Source organism: Neophocaena asiaeorientalis, unplaced genomic scaffold (genome assembly GCF_003031525.2).
Source record: "Neophocaena asiaeorientalis asiaeorientalis breed wild unplaced genomic scaffold, Neophocaena_asiaeorientalis_V1.1 scaffold449, whole genome shotgun sequence".
NCBI lineage: Eukaryota > Metazoa > Chordata > Mammalia > Artiodactyla > Phocoenidae > Neophocaena > Neophocaena asiaeorientalis.
The window spans coordinates 3708473-3723000 of NW_020175027.1; the positions used below are offsets into that span (position 1 = coordinate 3708473).

The 14528-nt window shown below is 42.4% G+C and overlaps 1 pseudogene; it reads left to right on the forward strand.

Annotated features, from left to right (window-relative positions):
• Positions 1-12001: 12001 nt before the first annotated feature.
• Positions 12002-12652, forward strand: LOC112411731 (60S ribosomal protein L23a pseudogene; annotated as a pseudogene).
• The last annotated feature ends 1876 nt before the right edge of the window (positions 12653-14528 follow it).

A 14528-nucleotide genomic window follows, 5' to 3' on the forward strand; every position in this document is an offset into this window, starting at 1 on the left:
TTCCTCTGGGGATTTCAAGTCAATGTTTCCTGGGATTTCCAAGACCCTTGCTCTGGACCCTGCCCTTGGGAGCCAGCAGGGGAAGCATTCACATATCAAATAGGGTAATAAGCACCTGGGACCTGGGAGGTAGGTATGATCATTATCCCACTTTACAGATGAGAGTCCTGATGTTCAGAGAGGTTAAATGAGGGGCCCAAGGTCCCAGCTAGAAAGTGGTGAGGCTCAGACTAAAGCCCAGCTCTGTCCACGTGCTTTCCACTACCCATGCTGCCTCTACTGGCATTTAAATGCGTGTGGAGATGTAAAAAGCTCGTGCTGCAGGAAGAAGTGTCTAGGGGCAGGGATGGGGGAGACTGATTCTGACTTAGGAAGCTGGAAGTTTCCTTGGAGGAGCCACATTATAGCAGAACTTTGAAAAACAGGTAGATGTTGGAAGTTGGAGGAGCTGGGGGGAACTGGGTGAAAAGCTCCTTGAATGGTTCTGTCTGGTGAGAGGTGATAGATCTTAAATGCGGTAGAGATTTTCTTTTAAGACTGTAGCTGTAAACTATTAAGTTTGAAAGGTTTACAAAATGAATAATTTTATATGAAAATAAACATTTACAAGGTCAACTCAAAAAGAGGCCATATAAGAAATTGGAAAACTTTCACTTTCTACATTGTATATTTCTGTAATACTTGAACTATAAATGAGCATATGTTACTTTTGGAATCTGAAAAATAAATATATAAAAATTAAATAGATATATTATTGTGGAAAATATGTACAATATATTGTTAGGTGTAAAAAAACAGATTGCAAATCAGTATATGTAGAGAATGACCCCATTTATGTAAGTAAATGTGTGAATGTGAGTGTGTATTTGAAAGGATATACACCAAAATTCTCTCAGTGTTTATCCCTGGGAAGTAGAACTATGGGTGACTTTCTCTTTTCTATTATTTGTATTTTACACTAAGAAAAAAATTAATTTGAAGAGAAACCTAGATGAGCTTGGGTATGGTGATGTGATGCCTTTTCAGATACACCACCAAAGACACAATCCAGGAAAGAAGTAATCGATAAGCTGGACTTCATTAAAATTAAAGACTTCTGCTCTGCAAAACACAATATCAAAAGAGTCAGAAAACAAGCCATAGACTGAAAAAGAATATGTGTAAAAGACACACCTGATAAAGGACTTGTATCCAAAATATACAAAGAACTCTTGAAATTCAATGATAAAAAAACTACCTGGTTAAAAAATGGGCCAAAGATCTTAACAGACACCTCACCAAAGGTGATAAACAGTTGGCAAATAAGCATATGAAAAGATGCTCCACATCATATGTCATCGGGAAAAATACGGATTAAAGAAACAATGAGATACCACTACACGCATATTAGAATGGCCAAAATCTGGAACACTGACAACATCAAATGCTGCTGGTGACGTGGAGTAACAGGACTCTGATACGTTGCTGGTGGGAATGCAAATGGTACAGATACTTTGGAAGTTTCATCAGTTTGGCAGTTTCTTAGAAAAGTAAACATACTCTTACAATAGGATCTAGCAGTCGTATGCCTTGGTATTTACCCAAAGGAGTTGAAAACTTAGTCCACACAAAAACCTGCACACAGATATGTATAGCAGCTTTATTCATAATTGCCAAAACTTGAAAGCAACTAAGATGTCCTTCAAGTAGGCGAATGTCTGAACTGTGGTATCAAGCCATGAAAAGACATGAAGGAATCTTTTTAAAAATGTACTTTATTGAAGTATAGTTGATTTACAATGTTGTGTTTAATTTCTGCTGTACAGCAAAATGACTCAGTTATACATATATACATTCTTTTTCATATTCTTTTCCACTATGGTTTATCACAGGATATTGAATATAGTTCCCCGTGATATATAGTAGGACCTTGTTGTTTATCCATTCTATATATAATAGTTTGCACCTACTAATCCCAGACTCCCACTCCATCCCTCCCCCACCCACCTCCCCACTGGCAACCACAAATTTGTTCTCTATGTCTGTGAGTCTGTTTTGTAGATAAGTTCATTTGTGTCATATTTTAGATTCCATACATAAATGATATCATATGGTATTTGTCTTTCTCTTTCTGACTGACGTACTTAGTATGATAATCTCTAGGTCCATCCATAGTGTTGCAAATGGCATTATTTCATTCTTTTTTATGCTGAGTAGTATTCCATTGTGTGAGTATGTGTATATATATATATATATATACACATACACACACATATATATACACCACATCTTTGTCCATTCATCTGTCAGTGGACATTTAGATTGTTTCCATGTCTTGGCTATTGTAAATAGTTCTGCAATGGACACTGGGGTACCTGTATCTTTTCAAATTATAGTTTTCTCCAGATGTATGCCCAGGAGTGGGATTGCAGGATCATATGGCAACTCTATTTTTAGTTTTTTAAGGAACCTCCTTACTGTTCTTCATAGTGGCTGTATCAATTTACATTCCCACCAACAGTGTAGAAGGGTTCCTTTTTCTCCACACCCTCTCCAGCATTTGTTATTTGTAGACTTTTTAATGATGGCCATGCTGACCAGTGTGAGGTGGTACCTCACTGTAGTTTTGATTTGCATTTCTCTGATAATTAGCGATGCTGAGCATCTTTCATGTGCCTGTTGACCATGTGTATGTCTTCTTTAAAGAAATGCCTATTTAGGTCTTCTGCCCATTTTTTGATTGGGTTGTTTATTTTTTTGTTAATGAGTTGTATGAGCTGTTTGTATATTTTGAAAACTTGTCAGTTGCATCATTTGCAAATATTTTCTCCCAGTTTGTAGGTTGTCTTTTCATTTTCTTTATGGTTTCCTTTGCTGGTCAAAAGCTTGTAAGTTTGATTAGGTCCCATTTGTTTATTTTTGCTTTTATTTCTATTGCCTTGAGAGGCTGACCTAAGAAAACATTGGCACAATTTGTGTCAGAAGATGTTTTGCCTGTGTTCTCTACTAAGACTTTTATGGTGTCAAGGACCTGAAAGAATCTTAAATACATATTAGTAGGGGAAAGAAGCCAATCTGAAAAGGCTATATACTGTATGATTCCAACTATAAGACATTCTAGAAAAGGAAAAACTATGGAGACAGTAAAAAGATCAGTGGTTGACAAAGGTTGGTGGGAGTGATAGAAAGATAAATAGGTGGGGCACTTAGGATTTTTAAGATGTATGTTATTATAATGATGGATAAATGTCATCGTACATTTGTCCAAACCCATACAATGTATAACACCAAGATGAACCCTAAGGTTAACTATGGACTTTGGGTGATAACAATATGTTAATGTAGGTTCATCCTTGGTTAAAAATGTACCATACTAGTGGGGATGTTAATAATGGGGGAGGCTATGCATGTGTGATGGCAGGGGATATGTGAGAAATCTCTGTACCTTCCTCTCAATTTTGTTGTAAATCTAAAACTTCTCTAAAAAAAATAACTTTAAAAAGTTAATTTGAAAAAGAAAAAGAAAGTAAAGCTTGTTCAAGCACTACTCTTACAAAAGGATACAGGCCGTTCTCAGGATGAATCTTGTCAAGGTTTCACATAACAATTAATTCCTATGCTATTTAACCTTTTCCAGAGCTTAAAAAAGTTTTAAAATTTCCAATTAATTTTATACACTTAGAATAACTCCAATACCAAGACTTAATTTTTTTTTTAAAAAAGCATCAGATAAAGTACGTTCACCTAAAATCAGAAGCCAACATCATACTCAATGATAAAACACTCAACTCTAGTCTAGAGGGATTCACATTTGAGTCAGAATTAAGACAAGGATGTCAGTTAGGTATCAGCAATGCTAGCGGCTCTAACAAACAAAACCCCAAATCTCAATAGCTTAACACAATAACAGTTTATTCCTTATTCACCCAAATAACAATGAGGACCCCTGGTCAACGAGCACCTCTCATTAGGCTTTTCATGGACCTAAACTCCTCTGCCTCTGGTCCTGCCATCACCTAGAACTGCTGCTAGATCCTCTGACAGCAGACAGAGAGAGGAGAGGGTGGTATGGGAGTTTCACAGGCCAAGCAGGAAAGCCACTTATGTCATTTCCACCTACCATCCAAAGGCTAGAACCCAGTCACAGGGCCACACAGGACTGCAGGGGTGCTAGGAAGAGTGTTCTAGCTTTGTGCCCGGAGGAAAAGGAGACAGGTGATAATGCAGCATTCCTTAAAGAGTGCTTCACTATTATCTTACTTTCTGCACACTTTGATGTGGGGCATGCAGGCAATGACGGCCACCTGAGCACCAGTGATTATAAACACATCCCAGTTTCAGAGATTTAAAATGTGAAAACTTAGACTCGATGAAATACTGCTTATGAATACCAGACGAAATAAGAAATGCTGTATTTGTAAAAGCCCATGGACGAACGAGCAAGGCTTTTCCAGGCATGATCCCAAGGCAAAAAGCATAAAAGATAGACTGAACCACATAAAAATAAAAAATCCCTCACATCAAAAAAAGGAAATTAGGGACTTCCCTGGCAGTCCAGTGGTTAAGACTCCACACTTCCACTACAGGGGGCAAGGGTTCGATATCCCTGGTCGGGGAGCTAAGATCCCACATGCTGTGTGGCAAAAAAAAAAAAAAAATTAAAAGCAGAAGGACCCATGGGAGGGGGATGTGGAAATATTTGTAACGTGTGGTAGATCAAGAATTAGTAGGCTTACTATTTTTAAAAGCCCTTATACACCAACGGTGAAAAAGATGAAGATTCCAAGATAAAAATGGACAAAGAACTGTAACAGGAAATGAATCAAAAAAGAACTAAAAATGGTTAAATATGTTAACTATGTAAAACTCTTTGGTAGTCAAAGAAATGCAGATTAAAACCACAATAGGATATATATTTTTTAATCATAAAACTGGCAGAGGTCTGAAAATTGACAATGGTGCTGCAAGGACTGGGAATTAGAGACTCTTTCACTTCTGGAAGAGGGTGAAATGGGCTCACTGTTCAGCGCTGTGGGTAAGATCTTAAAAACATGCATGCCTGTTGACCCAGCCATCCCACTTCTGGAATTTTTTAAATTTCAGTTTTATTTTTATCAAAGTTAAACATGCACATAATTTTAAAAGTTGAAAAATTTACATGGTTTCTTATGAAAATCAGCAATTCCCTGAAGCCCCTTCCCCTCAACCCCCAACCCTATCACCACCCTAACCCCTCTTTCTCAGTCCCAGAGATACAGGTTTCAATCTTTCTGATATTTACCGTATTTTCTTTAAATAACATGCTTATATTGTTACTTCTTGAATTTTCAGGTTTGGGCATCATCTAATAATTTCTCATCATGAAGAGAGGATTTAGCTCTCTTACCAACCCTCTCCCCCAAACACAACCCCTATAAAACACATGCACATACTCCACCCACACACACCCACACATATCCCCTGGTCATCAGCCTCCCAATATTATTTGTCATTCTGATTGGATCAATATTCATTATTTGCCTTATTCTGGCTGTAAATCTATTGTCAAATGAGCTGTGCAGAACACTATCATTGTCTTTTCCTGCACAACATGTTGTTTTCCCTGGAGTAAATAACTGACTTGTTTTAATCATCGGCTTAATTTGCTCATTTTTATCATCAATTGAACCACAAACTCTCTTTCAGAATTTTGAACTTGTTACTCCACTGTGTTCTGGCTTCCACTGATGCTGTTTTTAAAATCCAACACCATTCTCAGCCATAATTCTCTATATATACCTACTTTTTCTCTGCAAACACGTAGGATCTTTTCTCTGTCCACGCACCCCATACTAACCCCAGTCCTGAGATGCCTGGTGAGCCTGGTTTGAGACCTCTTTATGGTTCTGCAGTATAAATCAGGCTTCTTTTTCATCTTTGGGATATGGCTTTCTTGGGCCTGTTAAGTCCATCTACTTTCCAACTACCAAAATGCTGTTGCTGATGACTCCTCTATTATCCTCCTCCTTGTGGGTTTTTTCTTTTTTAAACAGTTTGCTATAGTTTGGAGAGAAAGCAGCATTGCACCAAAGTTAGGTGTAGAGTCCTGCTTCCCTGTGGAGGGTCTTGATTAGACTCTTCCTCCCCCCACTGGGTCCTGGGCCTCCACATCTGTCCCCCTCGTCCCAGAGTCCTCTCAAAACAGCTGTTGCTCAGCTCAGTTCAGCTGGCAGACAGATGCCCTCAGGGCAAATTAATGACCTTAGTGTCAAATCTAAGAAGTTTAAAAAAACACAATAAACCCCAAAACAATATAAGTAAAGAGACAAAAAACAAAGTGGAAACCAACAAAATAGAAAATAAAAACGCAATGAAGACCAATAAAACTAAGAGTTGATTCTTTGAAAAGACAGAATAGAAAAATCCCTGGGAAGATGGATCAGGGGAAAAAAAAGAAAATATACAAATAAATGACATTATACATGAAAAGAGTAACATAACTATAGTTAAAACAGGTTTAAAAGATAATATGATAAAAACACAACCATCTGGAGGTTTTATCTTCATGTGGCTGTATTTGCAAATAAAAGATTACTGAGAAAAAACATAATAAGGGAATGCTGTCGACAACATTATGCCAACAAATTTGAAGTCTTTTATATATTTTTATATATATTTCTATTATAGAAATACATAAATTCCTACCAAAACTGAAAAACAAAAGATATTCTGAATAGACCTAAAACAAAGAATTTGAAGCAATAATTGAAAACATTCCCACAAAGAAAATTCAAGGCCCAGATGGCTTTAGGTGAATTATACCAACATTTCAAGAATAGATAAGCCAATCTTATATGAATTCTTCCAGGGAATAGAAAAATAAGGAATATTCCCAAATTCATTCTTTAAGGACAGTATAATTTTTTTTTTTTTTTTTTTTTTTTTTTTTTTATTGGCAAGCAGACACTTAACCACTGCGCCACCAGGGAAGCCCGAGGACAGTATAATCTTAATGTAAAAATTAAACAGGGCTTCCCTGGTGGTGCAGTGGTTAAGAATCCGCCTGCCAGTGCAGGGCACACGGGTTCAAGCCCTGGTCCAGGAGGATCACACATGCCATGGAGCAACTAAGCCCATGCGCCACAACTACTGAGCCTGCGCTCTAGAGCCCTCGAGCCACAACTACTGAGCCCACCTGCGCGCCTAGAGCCTGTGCTCCGCAACAAGAGAAGCTACTGCAATGAGAAGCCCGCACACCACAACGAAGAGTAGCTCCTGCTTGCCACAGCTAGAGAAAGCCCGTGTGCAGCAACGGAGACCCCAAGGCAGCCAAAAATAAATAAATAATTAACTAAATTAAAAATGTAAACAAGTATAGCATAGGAAAGGAAAATTGCAGGCCCATTTCACTCATACATTTAGATGTAATAATCCTAAGTAACATGTTATTAAAATAATTCAACTGTATATAAAAAAGATAATGTACCGGGCTTCCCTAGTGGCGCAGTGGTTGAGAATCTGCCTGCCGATGCAGGGGACACAGGTTCGAGCCCTGGTCCGGGAAGGTCCCACATGCCGTGGAGCAACTAGGCCCGTGAGCCACAACTACTGAGCCTGTGCGTCTGGAGCCCGTGCTCCGCAACAAGCAAGGCCGCAATAGTGACAGGCCCGCACACCACCATGAAGAGTGGCCCCCGCTTGCCACAACTAGAGAAAGCCCTCGCACAGAAATGAAGACCCAACACAGCAAAAATAAATTAATTAATTAATAAACTTCTACCCCCAACGTCTTCTTTAAAAAAAAAAAAGATAATGTACCATAACCAAGTTGAGCTTATTCCAAGAATACAAAGATGGCTTAATATTAGAAAATCTATAGAGCTAATTTATCACATTAATAGATTAAAGAAGAAAAACATATGATCATCTAAGCAGACACAGAAAAGGTGTTTGATAAAGGTATATAATGATTGATGATAACCTTCCAAGCAGATTGGAAATAAAGGGGAATTTCCTTAAACTGATAAAGGATATCTATAAAAACTTCTAAAGGAAATATTACTTGTGCGAACAATAGTAACGTTTCCTTTAAAATCAGGAAAAGATAAGGATGCCCACTATAACATTTTTTGTTCAGCATTGTACTTTTGAACTTATTTTTCTTAAATAAATTAATACATTTAGTGGTAGAAGTTTTTAAATAAATTAATAAAGAAAATAAATCAATGGCATACATTTGAAAAGAAAGAGATAAACTGTCATTGTTTGCAGATGATACGATTGTCTATTTAGAAAACCCAAAGGAATCTACAGACCAGTTATTAGTTAGCAAGATTACTGGGTGTAAAACCAATAGGCAAAAGTCAATGAAATTCCTAGTCATTAAAGAAAAAACACAGGTGATGAATAAACTTATGAAAATATGCTCAACCTTTGTAGTTAACTGGGAACTTCAGATTTAAACAAAGATATAGTATTTTATACTTGTCAGATTAGCAGGTATTTTAAAAAATCTGACACCACCAAGTGTTAGAGAAGAGGTAGAGGAACTAGTTCCTCTACTAGACCCTTCATACGCTGCTTGTGGGAATCATTGGTACAACCACCTTAGTTAGAGCCATTTGTACCATCTATCTCAGTTAAGTCGAAGATGCCCTAGACCCAGCAAACCTATACCCCCAAAACCTCTTCTGAGTGTACTCAAAGAGACTTTTACAAGAATGCTTATGGTAATATTGTTTATAATGACCAAAAAAAAAAAAAGAAATCTTAAATGTTCATTGACAAGACAACGAATAAAGATGGTACATTCATAAAAAAGAAAAAGATAATATGGAGTAAATAAGCAAGATATAGAAGGATATGATCCTACTTAAAATTGCAACATTCCACCCCCGCCTCTCTGGCTTGTTTTCCCCCTTTGCACCTCTCACATTCTAACATACAGTTTATCTCTAATTCATAAATTTTGCTTATCGTTTGGCTCACCCCATGGGAATGTACACACCACAAGAGTAGTGATCTTGTCTGTTTTGTTCACTGATATTCCCAGGGTGCCTCATATACAGTAGGCGCTCAATAAATATTTGCCAAGTGAATTTGTTGAATGAATAGAAGACAATATGAAGCCACATATTGAAAGTTTAAAAGCATGCAAAACAATACTACTTAATATTTATAGATAAACATCCCTTTATGTTTTGGGTTACCTTTGTGACAGAGGTGGAGGGTGGGATCAGGAAGGCGCACCCAGGAAGCTTCAAGTGTCCCCGTAAGGTTTTATTTCCTAAGGTGGCAATGGAGAGGGGAGCGCTGATTATATTATTACCAACAGTGTCTGCATGATGGAAAAATTTCACATTAACACTTGTTTTTAATAATCGGAACAGCAGCACCTGCAGCACGTACTAGAGTTTCTAAGGGTTTTCCCACATGACCTCATGGGTCAGCTGTGCACAAGGGGCTTCCTATAAGCCCAGCTCAGAGCAAGGTGGGACCCGGGCCTGGGGTTCTTCCAAATTGCCCAAGAGGGGAAATCCCAGCCTGAGAAGGAAGAAGAGGCAGCCCCAGGGGCCACCCCTCCTGGATGAGATGGGAGGGTATGTGAGAATTGGGCTTTGTCTTACACTGTCCTCACTCAGGAGCTGGGGGCTTGCTGCTGGGCCCGCAGTCAGGGACACGCTCCTCTGAGGCAGCACTAGGTTCTGTGTTAGGAGCTGTCCCAGTTCAGAATCTGAGTCCCTGTGGTCTCTCCTCCCCTGGATAATAGGAGTATAAATAGTGACCCTGTTTTGTCTACCTGAGAGGGCTGTTGTGAGGACCAGACAACAAGGAAAGAAAGTTGCCCTGACAGTAGGGACCAGAGTCTCAATGCAGTTCTGCATTTTCTCCTTTGATATGAAACCTTTGAACATAAACATTATCTATGTTGTTACATAGTCTTCAAAATGATCATTTTTATTGGCTGAAGAACCATCAAGGGCTCAAGCATAATTTACTAAATCATTCCACTCTTGTTGTAGATTGAGTGTGTTTACCATTTTCCTCAGCTGTAAACAACACTGCAGTTAACATCTTCATGTGCTTACATTTTGCTTTGCTTTTTTGAAATTATTTCACTAGGATAAATTCCTTAGTAAATAACTGGTCAAAGTATATAAATGGTTCTTATGGTTCTTGATGGGTTTTGTCAAAGTGCCATTTCCAGTCGGGGTGGGAGGGTGGAAAAAAAAAAAAAAAAAAAAAAGTGCCATTTCCACATGGTTGGCCCCGGTGACATACAGGTGTGTGTAGGACCACTGCACCTTATTCCAGGAAGGGTCTAGTCCTGCCGGGGCATAATTCAAAATTCTCCGAATTTGAGACTAATCTTGACAAAAGACGAGAGGAGACACTTAACATTTGTTTACCAGTTTAAAAAATGCCCTACGTGGCAATATTGTAAATCCAGTTGACAGCTCGCTTAACTGGACAGCTTTGAAGTTATTTGTTTCTTGACATACATTTTAAAAGGTGGGAGAATTCAGACAAAATGAGACTTTATTAATATTTAACATTCATAAGATACTTACCTTGCATATTTAAAATGTTCACAAAATGCAGCCACGCTGTGCTAGTTTTGTCATACCATCTCCACAGTGGGGCACTTCTATTTTATTTTATTTTATTTTTCCTAAAGAAATAGGTCTTCTTCTAACAACCAAGTTTGCAGCTGTAGGCCTGTGAGAACCATTTGTAAGGCAGGGAAGGAGGAGATAATGCAACATAGGCGCTTCTCTTGGAACCAGCTAATAACTATATGCACTGATTGTTAAGAATTTACTTTCTGCCGGGCACTGTGCCGGGCACTTTCCTGTGTTACCTCATTTAATCTTTGATCCTATTAGATAGGTACAATTTTCCCACTTTACAAATGAGGAAACTGAGGTCTGGGTCCTAGGGATATAGGCATTGCAGACACAGCAGGTGGAATCAGAGAAAAAGACAGGACTGATGTCAAGAGTCATTGGTCCCGGCTCTGTCCCTAATTTTTGGCTCATCAGTCAACTCTTCTGGGCCTTGTCTTTGTACCAGGGAGAGGCTGAGGATGAGGGATGGGCACTGGGTGGGGTTATGCAACTTCTTTACATCCCCACACCCACCGTGGGGCCCTCTGGAAGAGAGAGTTACTACCTTTTCTTTCCCTGCACAGAACACCAGGAGGGCTTGGCCGAGCAAGGATGGGCCACACGGACCAGCCCAGCAGTGGCATGCTGTGTTTACAGCATCTTCATCGCTCACTCAGGAGACCCAGAACTCAGGTCTGTCCTTCCCTTCTTTCCCCAGACCCTTTTTGAGCACCATGCTGAAGGCAGTGGGGCTGGCCTTGAGGCCACGGAGCACGGCTGCACTCCACCTTGTGACACAGCTGTGGGACTTGGGTAAGTCACTTCTGTGGCCTCTGACCGCAGTTTCCTCATCTGTAAAATGGGGATAATAATAACTACCTCAGAGGGTTATTCTGAGGCTTGAGTGAGGAGAAGGTGTGACTTAGGCCCCACGAGAGGCCCTGTAAAGCGTGAGCTGAAGTGGCCCTCCAGGTGTTCTCTGGATATGAGTCAGGTGCCTGCCAGGGACCTCAGCCTGACACCAACACCCAAAACAGACCACAAGGGAGAAAGTGTCAGGCCAGGGGTGGGCAGGACAAACTTTCCCTGAGGGTTGGAACGGGTTCTGGGAGGGCTCCCTGGAAGAGGTGATGTGTGCACCAAAGGAAAATCAGTCCTATTGAGTGATCAGAGCTGCCACCTGCAGCCAGAACTTCATTTAGAACCAGGACAGAAGACTTCCTGCAGGAGGTAAGGTCAGGCTGACTCCACGCACCCAGAGAGGATGCCCCCAGAACATCTCAGAGATCTCTGCCCACCCCCTCTGTCACATGACAGATGCATTTCATTCATTCATTTGATTAATGTTTATTGAGCATCGGCTATGTGCCAGGCACTTGTCTCAGTACTGGAGATGTGTCAGCGAACAAAACAATCCCTTGCGCCTTCTCACGAAGATGGTGCCGAAGGCGAAGAAGGAAGCCCCTGCCCCTCCCAAAGTGGAAGCCAAAGCCAAGGCTTTGAAGGCCAAGAAAGCAGCGTTGAAAGGCGTCTGTCCACAGCCACACACAAAGAAGATCCGGACGTCACCCACCTTCCAACGGCCCAAAACACTGCGGCTCAGGAGGCAGCCCAGATAGCCTCGGAAGGGCGTCCCCTGGGAGAAAAGAGCTTGACCACTATGCCATCAGAGCACATTCCCCCTCACCACCGAGTCAGCCACGAAGAAAATAGAAGACAACAGCACACTGGTGTTCATTGTGGACGTCAAGGCCAACAAGCACCAGATTAAACAGGCTGTGAAGAAGCTCTGTGACGCTGACGTAACTAAGGTCAACACCCTGACCAGGCCCGGTGGAGAGAAGAAGGCATATGTTCGACTGGTTCCTGACTATGATGCTTTGGATGTTGCCACCAAAATTGAGATCGTCAAAACTGAGTCCAGCTGGCTAATTCTAAACATAAAAATTTTCACTGTTGAAACAAAAACAAATCCCTTGCTCTCAGAGCTGACATTCTGGTGGAGAATAGAGGGAAACAAGACAATAAGTCAGAAAATAAGGATATTTCAGGTGATGAGTGGTAAGAGGGTAAATACAGCAGAGTGAGGAGAATAGAGAATGAACGGGGGCATGAGTACAATCAGGGAAGCTGTGAAGGGCAAACTTTTGAGTGAGACCTGTAGGAAACGAGGGTGCAGACTTTGCAGATATCGGATCTCGGGAAGGACGTTCCAGGCAGGGGGAACACCTAGTGCAGGGGTGCTGGTAGGCAGAGTGTGCAACATCAAGGGATTCCAGGGAGGCAGTGAGGTCGGAGGGCATTTTGTGGCTGTAATGAGCCTGGCAGGACTCCTGCATCACCCCAGGGAGCGGGGAGCCCTGGGAGAGCTTCTCAGAGGAGCAATGGGCTTGGCTGTGGCTGCCTGGGAGCAGAGACTGGAGCACGGCAAGGCAGAGAAAGGGAGATGGCCAGGGGGCCATTGCAGAGGTGACCGTGGCTCAGCAGGGTGGAAGCAGCAGAGGGAGAGAGGAGGTCAGATTCTGGCTGTGCTCAAAGGTAGAGCCAAGAGGAGCTTCTGATGAGCTAGACTCTGAGCCCCCAAAGCCCTCCTGGGGCTGCAGGACCGCAAGGCTCCCTGTGGCCTCACCAAACACCCCTTGGAAGCCTCCTCATTACGCAGGTGATTGGGGAAATTAGACCTTAAATGCTTCATTTTTGTTTTGTTTTGTTTTTTTCCAGAAATAAAACCAAATGTAATCACTGTAAGAAAAGCTCCACCCCAAGGGCGCTGCTCCCTCCGGTGGAGGCAGGGGTTAGACGAGGTTTGCAGGACTGTGTTGGCTCCCAGTTTAGATGCTTTCCGTAAATTAATTACAGAGGCAAAGCGGAGAGCGAGGCCCTGGGGCGGGTCCGGGGCTGCCCTTCCCTCTTCCCGGATAGCTGGGCTGAAGCCAGTGCCGCCCTGGCCTGCGGGCTCTGGGAAGCTGCTGAGACTCCTGATTTCTGCCCCAAGTTTGCTGATCTCAGTCCCTGCGGGCTAAGCCTCATCATCACAGGAGAAGACTTGGGAGAGCACCGGGGCTCTGGTCTTTCTCCTGAGCGCAGTGGGGAGCCAGGGAAGGTGGCAGGCAGGGAAGGGACAGGACCAGATTTGCTTTTTAGAGGGGACCTTCTGGCAACTCCAGGAGACTGGATTGGAGGAGAGGAGGCTAGAGGCCAGGAGGTCAGGTGGGGCCTCTCTGGAGGGATGGAGAGAAGGGAAGTGGGGTCAAGTAAAGGGACAGGAGTTCCCACTAACACAGATCCATCTCCCTGGGCTGCCAACTAGTGGCTCTACACTTTGGGCCCAAGCCTGATGCCCATCTCGCCTGGGGCCCCCGAGCTCGTGTTGGCAGAGCCTCTTGGGGCCCAGGTCAGGCCAGTGACTCATTTCTGAACGGTTTTGTCTGAATAAGACTGTTCTACCTCCCACCTGAGCTCTTTGACCCTCCTCGTCACAGTTCAGGGTTTTGGCCACAAACAGCGGCAAATGAGAGAGGGGTTTCCGGAGGTGGTTTCTGGGACCTTTGCTGAAATAGTTGAGTGCACTTCACCTGCAACCTGCAGGGAGCTGAGCCATCCCTCCGAGCTCCATGCTCCTCCTTGGCCTGTCCTAAATATGGCCACCTTGGCCTTCCGGCCGCGTGCCTGAGCTCCTCCCTTGGGTCCTGCTCAGACCCTTCTCCTCGGCAGAAACTGCACATCCTGCTCTGCATCACAGCGCAAGGCCACTCCTCTGGGAAGCTGTACTCAGATCCCCTTGTACTCAGCACCTTGGGTGGTGCTGACTGATGGGGGCAGGGAATATGGAAGCCCAGCTCCCTTGCCCGGGGTTTTGACAACCCTGAGATGTAACTTACACTCCAGAGCCCCCCTCAGGATCAGACTGAAGCTACCCTCTGCAGGACCAGGCCAGAGATGGCGCCATTTATCCTCTCCCCT